Source organism: Erinaceus europaeus, chromosome 15, assembly GCF_950295315.1.
Source record: "Erinaceus europaeus chromosome 15, mEriEur2.1, whole genome shotgun sequence".
NCBI classification, from domain to species: Eukaryota; Metazoa; Chordata; class Mammalia; order Eulipotyphla; family Erinaceidae; genus Erinaceus; species Erinaceus europaeus.
Genome location: NC_080176.1, coordinates 16,646,232 through 16,662,653, shown reverse-complemented (window position 1 = coordinate 16,662,653; position 16,422 = coordinate 16,646,232). Strand labels below are relative to the sequence as shown.

The following is a 16,422-nucleotide window of genomic DNA, read 5'->3' as shown; positions in this document are numbered from 1 at the left end:
AAGAGTGGAAGCAACCTAAATGCCCATCAGCCGATGACTGGCTAGAGAAGCTACAAGCTATATACTCACAGAATACTAGTCTGCAATCAACATGGATGGGACTGGAGATGATTATGCTTAGCAAAATAAGTAAAGAGATGAAAGTCAATGACTGGATGGTTTCACTCATATGGAATCTAGAGAACTGATACACATGAACTTGGAAAAAGAAGAGGGAGGGAGGGATAGAGGGAGGGAAGGGGAGAGGGAGGAAGAGAGGGGACAAACTGTTCCTAGGACTTTGTGAGAATTATGGTGGTCATCTTGGATATGGGAGGGTAGGAACACGGAACTTTGGTGGTTGATAAGGTGTGGAACTATACCCTGTCATCTTAAAATCTTGTAGCCTACTATGAATCACAAATAAAAACAAAACAAACAAAAAAACTGGGTCTAGGCAAGTGCTAAGAAGTACTGCATATGTACAAGATCCTTGGTTCATTCCCCAATACCACATAAAAACACATAAAAAAGTATTTGCACCTTCTCTTTATGATTCTCAATAGTTAAAGCATACCTGGCACTGTACTAATCACTAGACGTGCCTTACATGCCTAGAATAGTCTATGGCTATGGCAAAAACTCCCAATATTATGTTGAAGAGTAATGGTGATAGTGGGCAGCCCTATCTAGTCCCTGATCTGAGAGGGAATGCTTTCAGCTTCTCCCCACTGAGTATGATGTTGGCTGTAGGTTTGCTGTATATGGACTCCACTATCATAAGGAATTTTCCATCTATTCCCATTTTTTGTAGTGTTTTGATCATGAATGGATGTTGGATTTTGCCAAAGGTTTTCACTGCATTTATTGATAGAACCATGGAGTTTTTGGTTTTGCTTTTATTGACTCCAAAGTCACCTGGCTCTGGCCACCATCATTAAATCACTGCACGCACGCTGACCTCCTCTCTACCATCTTACATTCAGGGTGATCTTTTTATAGTGCAAATGTGACCACATCACTCCCCTGATAAAGGACCCTTGACCTGATGGTGAAGTCTAAACTCCTTCCCACAGTAAGCAAATCATGTCATGACCCACCACAGAAAACCTTGGAGAAGACAAAGGATCACCATTGGGCAATCAGACCCACATCCTCTGCACATCAATGTGCTCTTCTGAACACCCACAATGATCCTACAGTGCCAAGTCCAAGATCCACCATTAGGCCTTCTTACTCATACTTTCAGACTCCTGTGCCACAGTTGATCTCCCTCTCCTTCTTGGGCTTTTTCTCCACTTTGGTTGCTCAAAACCACTTTGTATGCACAAACCATTGTTTCATGTCCCTAGCCCCTAATCCCACCCTCTGATTTCCTACTTCCTCACTGTGTTATCCTTGTCACCAGGATTCACGTCTTTATTCTCTTCTCATCGCACTATACTTATTTCCTCAATGACCCCATTCGGCTTCATAGCTTTAAATTCCATTCTATAAAATGACTTTAAGGGGGTTGGGCGGTAGCGCAGCAAGTTAAGTGCACATGGCATGGAGCACAAGGACCAGCAGCGTAAGGATCCCAGTTCCCCCGGCTCCCCACTTGCAGCGGAGTCGCATCACAGGCAGTGAAGCAGGTCTGCAGGTGCCTCTCTTTCTCTCCCCCTCTCTGTCTTCCCCTCCTCTCTCCATTTCTTTCTGTCCTATCCAACAATGACAACAGCAATAACAACAACAATAATAACTACAACAACAATAAAACAAGGGCAACAAAAGGGAAAAATGTCAAAAAATAAATAAATAAAATGATTTTAACATCTCAATAACTTCAGCTCTGAAATTAAGACTCAAGTAACAAATGATCGGGTTTAGCATTACCTACTGGGGAGTCAAACATGCAAGTGAAATCAAACATGGCCAGAGATTATTGATCCTAACACTTATTGCCAAAATATGTTCCTCCTTTTGCCTTCTCATTTGTTGGTATGCTTTTAAAAACCCCTTCTGTTTCATTAGTTTAATCCCCCCTGCTTAACACTATTCTATTTACATAACACTGTATTCTATTTACATAACCTCTGTTAATAAGCACCACCTTCCCTCCAGGGCATTGGTGGTTTAGTGGTAGAATTCTCACCTGCTCCACCCCCTCTCCTTGTCATACCCTGATTTTCACCAGTCACTTTTCTCTCCACCCTCTCTGCGTCGCATCCTGTTCCCACCCTACTGGGCTAGTATATTTATAAGGACAAGATTGTTTGTAGTAGGTAGTTTAGCTTAGCTTGGTATAGATTGCGCTGCGTCCTGCATGAATAAAGAGATATTGCGTACAACCCAGCCATGAGTCCCGGGTCGTCTGTTACCCGCCCATGAAGCCAGCCCGGTGAAAACAACACTCATTCTCTCACCTCCCACATAAAACACATCTTCTTGCCCCCTCTCTGTTCTAAATGTATTACAGGACTGGTGAAGTTGCTCACTTGAGCAGCTCACGAGCCAGGTTCAAGCCTGGCCCCCACTACACTGAAGGAATTTTCAGTGCTGTGGTCTCCTCACATTCTCTGCCTCTCTGTTGCTATATAAAAAAAATGCGCCCTAGAGTAGATTGCTCGTCAGCACTTGTGCCACAAGGGCTCCCCATACTAGAAAAAAAAAAAAAAAAAGAATCTTATCTCTCTCCAACTTCTGTTCTCTCTACTTTGATGAAAAAGTCATATTATTTTTTAACCTAACTCATAACCACAAACATTTTATACTCTTCTTAGCTACCCTACTGTAATTCCATCCTTCAATGCAACAAAGTTCCCTTTTTTGGTGTGTTTGGGGGAAACCCCAGAAGCAAGCAAACTGTTTCTAAGACTTGTGAGAACTGTAATGTTTATCTCTGAGAGGTGGGAGGGTGAGGACACAGAACTCTGGTGGTGGGTGAGGTATAGAGCTACACACTGTAATCTTACCCACCTGTAGCCCACTATTAATCAGTGAAAAGGGGGGAGTTCTCTTCTGGTTAATATTATCTATTAACCAGTAATAACCACAGTTGTCATTTACTGAGTGCCTGGTATGCTTCCCACTTGGTTGGCTGTCTTTTTGAACTGAGAAAAATCGTCAAATCTGGAACTGTTCAGTGAGGCTTAACCTGATGCTCAGGACATTTTCTTTAGACTACATGTAGTGTTTTCTCTCAGTACTGGACCCAGCTGGACAAAAAGCAGCAACAGCCACTAGTGGATTCATTCTGCCTCACTTGGCACTAATACTTCCCAGACTCCTGTGTGCTTACTGGTCCCCACCACGTGACTCTTAGCAGGACCAAAGCCCAGGGCCCAGGTGGCAACACACAGATGCTGTTTTACTGCAGTGCCGCACTGCTCTGCATCCTGACCCCAGGCTAAGTTAGACGTCCTGGCACAAAGTTTTCACCTTGATGCACATTTACCAGGAAGCACCAGGTAGGCCAGTTCCACAGCGTGGACCTCACAGCTTTAACTCTGGAATCAAGGATGTGTGCCCTGACCTCCTTTTCTTACAGAGCCTCTGCTTTACTAACTGAATCCATATTCCAGCTCATGCTACCTGACAGACATCCTGCCCAGACTTCTAGGCAGCGAAGTGTGTGACCCAATTCTGGACAAAGAGACAAGTACTGACTGAGCAGAGTCTGAAGGGAAGTCATTGCTGTTCTCATAAAATTGCAATCAATTCAGGCTGGGCAGGTGACTCAACAGAGGATCACATGCCTCGAATATATAGTGAAGCCACGGGGTCCCATACCCAGAATCTCGTAAAATGGCAGAGGGGTGTTCAGATCTCTCTATTTCTCTCATTCACTCATTTTTTAAATATTTTTTTATTTATTAATGAGAGTGATAGGAGGAGAGAGAGAAAGAACCAGACATCATTCCGGTACATGTGCTGCCGGGGATTAAACTGGGGACCTCATAGCTTGAGAGTCCAACACTTAAACCACTGCAAAACCTCCTGGACCCCTCACTCATTTTTTTTAAAAGGAAGTAAATTTTAAAACTCTTGCCCTTCCTTTTTTTTTTTCCTTTCCTGTCATCAGGGTTTTCACTGGGGTTCCATGCTTGCATGGTTCCATCATTCCCTGCCGACTCTTTCTTGTTAAGGTAGCTGATGGCAGAGGTGGGAAGAGACATGCGGGAAGAGAGATTCAGAAAGGAAAAGACAGAATGAGGTGAAGAGACACCACAGAGCCCTGCTCCACCACTTGTGAGTCTTCCTCTGTGTAGGTATTGCCATCCAGTGGCTGGGGGTTGAATCCAGGTCCTCTAATACGGTAAAGTGTGCACTCTACCGGGTGAACTTTCTGCCAGCTCCTTCCCCTCCCCACCTCTCTCTCCAACTAGGAAGAGGGCCACAGACCCATGTAAGACCAGACATTTTGTGTCCATTTTGATAGTGATGAAATCAAAGGATACTAAAAGAAGGTGCCCAACCTATCTGGGTCACTGTATCAGCACCAGACTCCCTGAATATCTGCCAGCTTTCATGACAAAAAGGGAAAACACAGCTTTACCATGTTTGAAACAGCTGGTTTTCAGGCACTGTTTCATGAAGCTGAATGTGCATCTTTTCTGATAGTTATGACTGCTATCCCGATAGGCCACTTTCTGGGCTTTTTGTTGTTGTTTGTTGGTCTTAATTTCTTTACTGGGGGATTAATGGTTTACAGTTGATGGTAAAATACAATAGTCTGTACATGGGTAACATTTCTCAGTTTTCCACAAAACAATTTAATTCCCACTAGGTCCTCCTCTGTTTCTTTGTTATTGCCTCCAGGGTTATCACTGGGACTCAGTACCCTACAAATCCACTGCTCCTGGCAGCCATTTTTTTTAACTAGATAGCACAGAGAGAAACTGAGAGAGGACAGGGAGATGAGGAGAGGGAGAGAAAAATAGACACCTGCAGATCTGCTTCACCACTCATGAAGCAGACCTCCTGCAGGTGGAGAGCAAGGGCTTGAACCCAGGTCCTGTGCATGGCAATACGTGCACTTAACCAAGCATGCCACTGTATGTCCCCGCTCCCATTTCAGTTAAATAAATACCTCATGAAATAGCATGTCATCCATGTTCAGGGGCCATGCTTATCTTCTCTGTATCATTCCTGTTTTAGTGCATGTGCTGCTGAAGTGAACAACAGATCATCTAATTTTTTAAGATTTATTACAAAATAGCTCATTTGGATAGTGCGTTGCACTACTGTGCTATATGCATGACCCAAGTTCAATCCTGGACCCCACTGAAGGGAGCTTTGGTGTGTGGTATAGAGTCTCTCTCTCTCTCTCTCTCTCTCTCTCTCTCTCTCTCTCTCCTTCTCTCTCTCTCTCTCCCCCCCACCTCTCTGAATATCTGGAGTCTCTTAGGCATGCAATTTCAGTGCTCTGCCAGTGAGTATCTCCCTGGCCAGAGCTTCCATTTCTCTAGACCATTTTACTAAGCAGAGAGTAGGAAAGCTGATGTAATCTTCCTCAGTGTACGCACCACTCTCTGCCCTCTCCCATAAATCAATAAACCTGGCATTTGCACCAACTTCCTTGTTGCCACAACATTCAGCAGGACCTTGTCAGTCTGCAGGGATGAACAAAACTCCCCAGGGCATTCTTCATTCTTTTTTAATGTTTATTTATTTATTTATTCCCTTTTGTTGCCCTTGTTTTTCTATTGTTGTAGTTATTATTGTTGTTATTGATGTCATCGTGTTGGATAGGACAGAGAGAAATGGAGAGAGGAGGGGAAGACAGAGAGGGGAAGAGAAAGAGAGACACCTGCAGACCTGCTTCACTGCTTGTGAAGTGACTTCCCTACAGGTGGGGAGCTGGGGATCCTTACGCCGGACCCTGCGCTTTGCACCACCTGCGCTTAACCCGCTGCGCTACCGCCCGACTCCCTTCTTCATTCTTAAGGGGTCCAAATGTTCATCTTTAATAATCTACTCTGGAATCATTTTCTCCTTATTCCTTCATTATAAATCCATATTAACTGGTGTCCTTCAACCCTGGAAAGTTCAGGTCAGTTTTATATTACTGCTCAAGAATTTCTTGTCATCTTTCATATTTCCTCAAAGTTAGGGAAAGAAGCTATCAATAGTTATGACTCCTTTAAAGTTTAACATATCTGGTTATAAAGGGGTCAGACTAAATTATTTCAAAGTTCCTCAAGGATATAATGTTCCGATTCCACCCAATTCTTTCTCTTTTCCAGCTGCCCTCCACCCACTAACACACTTCTCATTAAGGGAAAATATGAGCCAATATAGAAATGCCACCTTGCTTTTCCATCCATATGAGAAGCCAAGATTATTTTGGTCATTTGACTTTCCTGCTGGCACCAAGCCCCTTTTTTACATAAGTAGAGAAAGAATTCAATCAACTCCCAAGAGAGAAGAAGATAAATGCCATTTCTAAGAGTGGCAGAGAGGAGCAGTTTGGGGGAGTCTGGAATGATTAGTAATTCAGAGTCAAGGCAACGTGGGCACTTCTGTCTTTCTATTTCTCTCCTCAAAGATTCCACCTCTTTGTTGCTCCCTCTTCCTCTTCCTCTTCCTCTTCCTCTTCCTCTTCCTCTTCCTCTCCTCTCCTCTCCTCTCCTCTCCTCTCCTCTCCTCTCCTCTCCTCTCCTCTCCTCTCCTCTCTCTCCCTCTCCAGAAAAAAATAAAACAGCACAACCGAGTCACAGAAAGTCTTCTGTGAATAAAATCTCTGGCAGCCTGCAGATGCCTGTGTATGAAGCACCAGCCAGGTAATCATTTCAGTGTGCCTGGGCATAGTTGTTGCCAAGCAGTTAGCCCTTTGGCCAGCAGATTATCAGGACTGAACAGTGAAATCTCAGTAAGTCACTGAACTCAGCTCCTTGACTTTGGCACTATAGACAGGTTGGAGCTAAAGAATTATTTGTTGTGGCCTCTGTCCCCTGTACTGTAGGGTGTTTAACAGAGTCCTTGACTTCTACCCAACAGGTATCAGTAGCAACCCCACCCCAGGCACTGGTGTGTGTGTGTGTGTGTGTGTGTGTGTGTGTGTGTGTTTTGACTCCAGGGTTACTTCCAGGGCTGGTGCCTACAGTACAAATCTACTGCTCCTGGAGGCCATATTTTTTCCATTATTGTTGTTATTATTCTTGTTTTTGCTGCTGTTGTTGCTGCTGGATAGAACAGAGAGAAATTGAGAGAAGAGGGGTAGAGAAGGGGAGAGAAAGCTAGATACCTGCAGACCTGCTTGACCAATTGTGAACCGACCCCCACCCACAGGTGGGGAGCCGGAGGCTCAAACCAGGATCCTTGTGTTTCATACTATGTGTGCTTAACCTGGTGCACTACCCCCCAGCCCCGTTTGCTTGTTTCCTTGTTTGCTTGTTTGTTTGTTTGGTTGGTTGTTTTAACCAGAGCACCACTCAGCTCTAGCTATAGGTAGCACCTGGCATGAATCCTGAGACCTTTTGCTCACAAATCCTTTGGGTTATCAAGTGCTATCTCCATCTCTTTGTTCCCTACCACTCTGCTATGATACAGGAAAATATCCATAGGCATTGCCAAATCCCAAGCTCCAAAATTACCATGGGAAGACCTGCCCTGTACAACAGATACAGACTTTGGAGCACTGATTCACATGACAGTGAAATTAGAGTGTTAGGTTCCATAGAGCCTTGAATCACAGCCCACAAACTTTCACAGGGGCAACTGGTCGCCTTATAGAACAAAACTAGCTCAGTCCTCACCCCATATAGGAAAACTGTGTACATGCAACTAAGTCACTAAGAGCACTGATGCATACATTTGCAAGGACTGTGTTAAGTTAAAGGCATTGGCCAAGCATTAAAAAAAAAATCACCCACGTTCCTTTTCTGATGCTCTGGTGTCCCTTCCAGTTCACAGTGACTCCTCCACCCTCCTAGCTCTCTGTCTTCCAACTTTTCCTCTTCTTCTATCCCACACCATCAAATTCCTCGAGTCACAGACTCAAGACCTCACCTCTGTCTCTCCACACCCATGGCTTCTCACATGACCTTTAACCTGATGACTCCCAAACTCTGCACCTGGCCCAGATGTCCACCGACTCCACTCACGTACCCCAACTATCCACTGTCATCTTCCCTCCATGGGTCCTGACACGTTACACTTAGTAGATCTTAATCTTAAATAATTTCATATCTTTCCTCCCTGTCCCATTATTTCACCCCCAATCTTCCCTAGTTAAGGAAACACCATCAACATCCTGAAGTTGTTTATATCAGAAACCTAGACACACCCTGAAGTGTCCTCACTCTTCCCTTCCTCCCAGCCTAACCTACCAGCCATGCCAAATCCATTTCTCTATCTCTCTACTGTGCTACTATTCCCAGTCTGTTTACTGTGTAATCCCAGAAAGTAACATCTTGCTGCTGGGCAGATGGATGGCACCCCTGGAGGAGTGCAATGGTCACTTACAGGACACCAACAGCAGGCTCAGCTCCTAGAATGAATGCAACAATTCCTGACTGGTCTTTCTGCTGCTTCTCTAACCTAAGGGTCAGATAGGTTGGTTTTTTTAAATGTACATCAACCATAACACTTTGCATCTGAAACCCCCTTAATAGCTTCTCACTGTTCTTCCATCCTGTCCCAGAGCCTTCATATATGCTATTCTCATTACCTGGAATATTCCTAATACCCACCTTCAATATGACTCTCATTTCTTAGTCTTGGTTCAAGGTGACCTGACCCATGTTTACAAATTAGGTGCCTCCCTTCAGTATTCTTTATTATAGCACCTCATCTCCCTCACAATGCTTGGTCCATTTTCACCAAAGAATATCACCTCTGATTTTTTTTTTTTTTTGCCTCAGCGCCTACATGTACTGCCCCATGAGCATTCTTTCAATTTTTTTTTCTTTTGGCTAGGACAGAGAGAAATTGAAAGGGGAGGGAAGACAGAGAGGGAGAGAAAAAATAGACACCTACAAACTTGCTTCACTCCTTATGAAGCAAGCACCCCTCCCCCCACAGGTGAGGAGCCAGGGGCTTGAACAGGAGTCCTTTAACAGGTCCTTGTACTTCACGCTACGTGCGCTTAACTGGGTGTGCCATGGCCCAGCCCCTCACCTCTGCTTTTCTAGCACTAAATACTCAAGTAGCATTAGGTGCATCTTAAACACTCAAGTTAAAAGAATAATGAATCCATGGTTAGGAAGTAATCACTGTTAAAACTTTGGTGTATGTCATTTTGAGGCCTTTATTAAATTTAATTTTAATAACCTCATTTCTTCATTAACTCTAAGACTAAAGATCCAGTGAAAAAAGGTCCAGGGATTTAAAAAAAAAGTAAATGTGGGGACCAGAGAAGTGGCTCACCAGGTAAAGGGCATACCTTGCTGTGTGTGGCCCAGGTACCAGTTCCAGTCCCACCCAGGAGATGTGTGGCACCAGGGGAGGCTCTGATACTGTGCTGTCTCCCTATAGCTGATGTGTATCTCTCTATAGCTGAATGAAAACATAGGCCCAGAACCTGTGAAATGACATGTGTGCAATCCCCTCATTCTGAAGAGAAAGAAAAAATGTGGCAAGACATGCTTCAACCTCACTGGAAGTGTCATCTTCCTAGAAGAGTTTACTCTCCTCCACACACACACCCCCGACAAGCCAAAGGAGACCCTACCCTTGACCAGTACTCAGCTTCTGTACGTTCCTTCATGACATTTTCCCCGGCTGAGTCATCTTGCAGGCCATCTCCCCTGAACAGAGAATAAACTGTGAAGATGGACGGCAGTTTCTCCTTGTTTGACACCCAGCCACTCAGCACCAGGCATGACCAGTTCCCTGCTCACTGCAGGAACTCAATAAGATGTGAGACAAATGGGGAGTGAATGAGGGACATTTCTCTGCACAGAAAGTACTCTGAGTCAGCTGCCAGCTGCCTTTCACTTCACTGAGCACTTCCAGGTCATCACCAGGCTCCCAGAGGATCTGACATGGGACCATGGGACGAAAGAGCTCTGCCCAGGGCCCCCCTGTGCACCAGCTCGGACACTGCAGAACAGAACGGCATCTGCACTGACACAGGGTGAAAGCTCGGCCTTTCAGGTCTGAAAATGGGGTTCTCTGCCTCCTCTGTCAAGAGGAGCAATTCCTGCTTCCTTTGCTTGCTAATCGGGCTGACAGCAAACATCAGCCACATCAGCATGATAGCACAGCAGTGCCAGGGCCATGGGGCTGAAAGATGAAGAAGCTGCCAGAGAAGCAGCCGAGCAAGAGGCCAAGGCTGTCTGTCTGTCTGTCTGGAGTTGAAAGGAGGACAGGGAGAGAGGGGCCCCAGAATAGCCATCACCCCCCCCCACACACACACACACACACACACACTCAGGCTTTTCCTTTTCTAATTCTACTCCTTGGCAGTGGGGTTCATTGCACCAGCCCAGGCTAGGAAGGAAGGAAGAGAGAGAAGAGAGAAGGGAGGAAGGGATGGAGGGAGGGAAGAGGTGTCCACTTCTCAGCAGGTGTTGCTGTAAACCAGACAGCCCTTGCGTGACTCCCACAGCATCCAGTACACATGTGTCCTGCCCGGCCTGCGTGGCATGTTTGGAAAAGCTGAATCACTCCCCCCAAATTTTAACTAAACAAATTAAAAATTAAAAAGAATAATTCCAGGCAGAGGGTAGATAGCATAATGGTTAAGCAAACAGACTCTCATGCCTGAGGCTCCAGAGTCCCAGGTTCAATCCCCTGTACCACCATGAGCCAGAGCTGAACAGTGCTCTAGTTTAAAAAAGAAGAATTCCCATCTTCTCTTGACAATATAATAGAAGGTTCAGCAAAACAAAACCTCAATCCCCACCAGCTGAGTCTGGCTGGCAGGCAGGCAGGACACAAGGGCCTCTTCCTTCTTGCATCTGGGACACCTGGACTCTGCAGGCATTTTCATTTGTGGTTTGTGATCCTGCTTCTAAATGAAATAGCTCCCCACAGGGGGGAGGGAGAGAGAGAGAGAGAGAGAGAGAGAGAGAGAGAGAGAGAGAGAGAGAGAGAAGGAGGAGGAGGAGAAGAAGAGGAGGAGGAGGAGGAGGAAGAAGAGGAGCAAGAAGAATAAGGAAGAAGAGGAGGAAGAGGGAGAAGAATAAGAAGGAGGATAAGGAGAAGGAGGAGGAGAAGGAGAAGGAGAGGGAGAAGGAGGAGGAGGAGGAGGAGGGGGAGGGGAAGGGGAAGGGGAAGGGGAAGGGGAAGGGGAAGGGGAAGGGGAAGGGGAAGAGAAGGAGGAGGAGACTCCAAAGAAGAAAGTCTACCAAAATGGCACCCATGTGCACAAAGACAGTTCAAACTTCAAAGCTACTCTTTTCTTATTGTCAACAGAATGAGCTCTGTTAACCACATGGGGAGATGCCTGAGACTGCCCTGCCTGTGGGCAGACTCAGTTTACCCCCTTATTCAATGTCCAGGTGGGAAAGAGAGCCCACACTTCTGGGGTCCTCTGGAGCTGGTGGAGCAATCAAGTTAGCATCAGTCAGACTGGCAGAAGAAAATCACAGATTTAACTATAGCTATATGGGGAATTTATATAGATGTGAGTTCCAAGATCATGAAGAGAAAAGGGTACGTGTCTGAGCTAAGGGGTGGCGGAAGGGCCTAGGATCTCAAGACTTGAATGAAAGAGGAGGGAGTTCACATGGTGAACAGAGGGGGGCCTCATAAGACAAATACCAGATACTCTGTAACCAGATGTTTATCCTGCCATCTAGATTGGCTTTTCAAAAAAAAAAACAAAAAAACATTATTTTGGACAAAAATGTAATTCTTGGAAACACCCCCTTCTTCTAGGTGATTCAGGGGGTGGTACAAGTTTCTCCTGAGCCTGCAGAGGCCCAAATGAACACAGACAGGAATAATCTACATGGGGGCTGGGTGGTGGCACACCTAGGAGCACGTATGTGTTCCACGCACAAGGACCCGTCTCAAGTTCCCAGGTCTCTACCTGCAAGGGGTGTAGGGCTTCACAAGCAGTGGAGCAGTGCAGCAGTGCAGCAAGTGTTTCTCCTCTGTGCCCCCCCAATCTCTCACTCTCTGTAAAAGAAAAGAAAATAAATAAAAGAACCTGGAGTGGTGGGGCCAACATGGTGGCACCGAGTCTCAGCAATAACTCTGGTAGTCAAACAAACAAAAATCTATCCTAAGAAAATAAAAGAATCCACAAGCCAAGAGACCTATCTTCCAGATACATAGATCTGAGGGGAGAAAAGGAGGTTTCCTCTCTGTTTCCAGTCCCCAGATTCAGCCCCATCATCTCCTTTGACCCCTTCCTAAGACCTTAAGATGCCAACAAAATACGTTCAGTAAGTTAAGCCTCTACTGAGCTGAAGCTGCTCCAACACCCAGTGCTGCCTGTGGATGGTTAGCCGAAGGCATCACGCCCCAACTACATTCTTCAGTCAGGTGCCAGGGAAACCCCTACTTGAGGACTTGGCATATCAGTAATTACTATGATCCTTCATGTTTTGTCTAACTCCTTGAGAATGTTCTTTTCTGGTTAGATGCCGGAAGTTGCAGAGAAGAGGGCAGTAATCAGAATCCCTACTCTCCAAATAATCTCCAAACAGAAACCACAGTGAGGATTGTCTTTTTTTTTTTTTTCCTGCCTCCAGGGTTATTGCTGGGGCTGCACCATGAATCCACTACTCCTGTGGCCATCTTTTTCAGATAGGACAGACAGATATGGAGAGGGGAGGAGAAGACAGAGAGGGGGAGAGAAAGACACCTGCAGACCTGCTTCACTGCTTGTGAAGTGACCCCACACACACACCGCTGGTAGGGAGCTGGGGATTTGAACGGGGATCCTTGCACAGGTCCTTGTGCTTCCTACTTGTGTGCGCTGGTTAAGTGCGCCTCCACTTTAAACTATTTATGTTTGGAGTAGGGCACCAAAGTAAAAAAATCTCTGAGTGGAGGGTGAGAGTAGATGTTCACCTTCACGGGGTGGGGGGTGGGGTGTCAGGAAACAGTCCTTTTGGTGGTGGGAAGGGTGTTGATGTACACTCCTATTAACTTGTCCTCTCATAAATCACTATTTAATTAATATGAGGGGGGGTGATTGAATGTCTCAAACCCTTTAATGCACAGACCATAGGCTAAGTATATGTTCCTTCAATCCAAGCACTTAAGATTTCAAACATGTAACCAGACTGAATTTTAACAGTGGTCTCAAATTGTTACTACATTCCTAATAATGACTTGTTCTTTGAAATGTTAACTTTTCTAAAAGCTTACACCAGGGAGAAAAGAAGCAACCGGTGGTGTTACTTTATAAGACACAGCTATATATAAGTAATGTCAAAGAACATAAATTATGGTGATGTCATGTATGATACAGAAAATCCCAAAATGGAATCTTCAAAGTTAACCCAGTTTCCAAATAATTTGATTATAGAAATAACTATCTATTGCCTTCTTAAACCCTAGGACAGCAGGAACCTCCAGCTTCATCTATAAAACCCATATTTCCCCCAGTCCTAGAACCTCTAAGGTGGGGCTCACTTTCCTGCATGCTTCTCTCAATTCATACTAACTGATACTGCATCTGCTGATCCCAACCTAATCAATGCAGCACGTATCACCTCAGCAAGCTTCACTTCGGACTGTGTCCAGAAACGTCAGGTGTGGAATGTCAACCCTTCAGCCTCATTACTCCACCACCAGGTTCCAGATGCTACCATGACGCCAAACAGACTTCCCTAGACAGACAACTCCACCAATGTGTCCTGAAGCTCTGCTTCCCCAGAACCCCACCCCACTAAGGAGAGAGACAGGCTGGGAGTGTGGATCGACCTGCTAACACCCATGTTCAGCAGGGAAGCAATTACAGAAGCCAGACCTTCCACCTTCTGCACCCCATAATGACCCTGGGTCCATACTCCCAGAAGAATAAAGAATAGGAGAGTTATCAGGGGAGGGGGTGGGATACAGAGATCTGGTGGTGGGAATTGTGTGGAGTTATACCCCTCTTATTCTATGGTTTTGTCAGTGTTTCCTTTTTATGAATAAAATTTTTTAAAAAACATTATGTATATGGTTTAGTTCCTGCGAATTCACTCAAAAATTTGGGAAGTATAATTTCCAACTATTGAGGGCTTGGATATTCTGCCACACACACACCCAAGCACAATGGTCAAAATATCATTTTTCCAGATTGATCAATCTTATGGAGTTCTTCATATTTAAAATTATGAAGCACATAGCTTTTAAGTGCAGAGAAACAATTGGTGCTTTCAGTTATTAGGGTCTGATGTGAAGATGCATTAACATTAAAAGGGTCTCTAGGGGGGCCAGGCAGTGGCATACCGGCATAAGCGCATATAGTGAGAAGCTCAAGGACCCACACAAGGATCCCAGTTCGAGTCCCCAGCTCCCCACCTGCACAGGGGGACACTTCACAAGTCTGCAGGGGTCTACCTTTCTCCCCCCCCCCCCGGTCTTCCCCATCTCTCTCAATTTCTCTCTGTCCTATCCAACAATAGCAGCAATAACAACAATGGAAAACATGGCTGCACGAGCAGTGGACTCGTAGTGTAGGCACCTAGTCCCAGATGTAGCCCTGGAGGCAAAAGACGGGGGGAGGGGAGTCTATAGAGCAGCAGAGTATAATAATGTCACAGTCCCTCAAACTGCCTTCCAACACGCCCTGGGGGGAGTCCAAGGCATGAGCAAGAACTTCCCTGAGTGGATCTTAGAATCCATCCCTGTACACCTCAATTTGAATGAGGTTCTCACCACTTTGCTTTGCTTCCCTGTCATTTAATCACATACACAAACCACAGTCCTGCCACCACTTGGCTTTGTGTTTTATTTCCTCAACTCATATCTACTTTTCTGTCACTGTGACCTTCTGGGAGCCCAACTTTCAAATTATATTTTTTCTTACTTTTCAAGTGTCCTCTTATACAGTAGTGATTTTAAAATTACATTATCAACTTGCTCTATGCCTTAGGATTGAAAATCCGGAAGCTTAAAGACTAAACATGAAAACGAGCAATATATGAGAGTATTTTTTTTAGTAGTAATTGACTGAAAGCAAAAAATAAAGACAGCCTCCCCCATCCAACTTTCAAACGCAACTGCTGCAAGTCACAACTACAAACGTAGATAATATGGATGGTAGCCAAGTATCTACTTAAGTGAGGGTTTAGATGAAAGCCCACAATGCCCAGCCTTCGTTCTTAAATACTACTCACTGCTGAACGGAACCTGTGCTTTCTGCAGAAATATATGACTTCAGGTCTGAAGGAATCAAATTGATAAAATGGATTTGGCATATTTTATGTCAGAACAAAGAGAACCTATCAATATTAAAAAGGGGCGAGTCTAGAGCCTCCAAGACCATCCCAAAGGGGTTCCTGCTGACCCAGCATGTGTTATTCATGCAAGAGGATAATTGCCAAATATCTATCTGTTTCCTCTCAGTCCTAGGCTCACCCTACATGTCTAAGGGGACTCTGCAAACCCAATTTCACAGATTCTGTTGCCAGCTGGCTTCCTGTTAAGTTCTGCTAGAAACACCAAACAAGGACTGGGAAGGAGAATCCCTTTCTGCTTTTCTTCCCCTACTGGCATTAGTTCAATAGTAGTGGCTGGTCGCGCTGTAACTTTATCGCTCCCACCTCCTACCCTGCAGCTCATCCTCTGAGCGTCCAGGTCCTGGTTGTCCTATTTCTCCCTTTCCATCTCCCCAGGATGAAGTCCGATCTCTAAGCCAGAGACAAATTTTTAAGAAGCTCACTAACATCTTGGGCCATTTTGTTTGTATTTGCTTCCTCTAAGGATAATGGTGTTGTTTTATAGGCTATTAGCTGCTAAGTTATGTTATTCTTGAGTATGAAATAGCTGTAAGGAAATTATTTTAATGACATTTGTTGCTATTCGTGTATTTTCATCAAACATAATAGCCTGTGAAAGGAAAATGCTTGTATCTGGGCACAGAGTCTCCATTTTCATAGCTGTGCACCTGAAATCATTAACTCTGGCTGCATTATTGCCAATAACACTTTGTCTTGGGCAGCTGCCTCGTGGTTTTTTCACTGTTCAGTGGGGAGATTAAAAAAAGAAACATCCTTTTAAGTGACCTTAATACTAGTGCTTTAATAAAGCCAGGAGATGCCTTGAAAGTTTATTCCATTGTACAGCTGAGAGAATTCTACTGAGAGAATGTGTTGGTTCAAGGTTTCAACCTCAAGACTAAATTGTTCTGTTCCTTCTACAAGATTAAAAAGACATTAAGATAAGGTAAGACCAGGAAAAGGTGATTTAATTCCTTGCTCAATGTCAAGGAGAAGCATATGGAGCTGTTTTACTCAACGGTTTCTTTCCAAGCCAAGAAGAATTTCAGTAAAATCGAGTAGAAACATCTTTGGTGCTTCTGAAATCACTGCAATGCAAACGCTGTGCAGAAATTGGAGGGAAACGGGT

The 16,422-nt window shown here is 44.8% G+C and overlaps 1 long non-coding RNA gene and 1 pseudogene across 1 annotated transcript in view; both read right to left on the bottom strand.

The window, feature by feature from the left end:
- The window catches only part of LOC132532980 (uncharacterized), a 113,633-nt gene that overhangs the window by 52,938 nt on the left and 44,273 nt on the right, over positions 1-16,422 (bottom strand). The window lies entirely within an intron of this gene.
- On the bottom strand, positions 5,041-5,140 carry LOC132533230 (U6 spliceosomal RNA; annotated as a pseudogene).